General features: G+C 28.4%; 1 protein-coding gene across 1 annotated transcript in view; it reads left to right on the forward strand.

Moving 5' to 3' along the window:
• The window catches only part of LOC119591510 (transcription initiation factor TFIID subunit 9-like), a 6,292-nt gene that overhangs the window by 3,558 nt on the left and 2,168 nt on the right, over window positions 1-566 (forward strand). The gene's annotated exons all lie outside the window — the stretch shown is intronic.

A 566-nucleotide genomic window follows, 5' to 3' on the forward strand; every position in this document is an offset into this window, starting at 1 on the left:
GGAAGAAAAACGAAATGGTTTTGCAAAATGCAGCAAATTTTTTATTTAAGGTAAACTTTAATTATTTACTTGTATTTATTAAATGTTGTTACTATATTTTCCATTCTTAATATTGTCATTACTTAGATTTTTGGGTCAGTTTTACCATGCCTTAAAGGTGTAAAATGTCGAAGGTGGAATGTGTTCAAATGATTAGATAAGCATCTTTGGTGATTGTAGTTATAAGGTTAACTTGATTGTAATGGAATAATTGTGATGACTGGTCAAATTTGTTGCCTATGTAAGTTTTGCTCCTGTGGGCTTTCTTGTAAAAGATCTTTTTCAGTATTTCCTTGGAGATAATATACAATGCAGTCCTCAACAGTTATTAGAGCATGTTTTGTTTAAGAAAATGCTTGTCTCTGAATTTTTATTTTGTAACGTAAAGTTGAAGGGAAGATGTATGAGAAAGGATTCCATATGTTCAAATAAATTATACATTTACATAAGAAGCACATTTTTTAAGGATTCGAGCTTGTTAGAATTATATTAAGAAATAATATAGTTTTATTTGATTATTTTCCAGC

This window comes from Penaeus monodon, chromosome 28 (genome assembly GCF_015228065.2).
Source record: "Penaeus monodon isolate SGIC_2016 chromosome 28, NSTDA_Pmon_1, whole genome shotgun sequence".
In the NCBI taxonomy this organism is placed as follows: Eukaryota; Metazoa; Arthropoda; class Malacostraca; order Decapoda; family Penaeidae; genus Penaeus; species Penaeus monodon.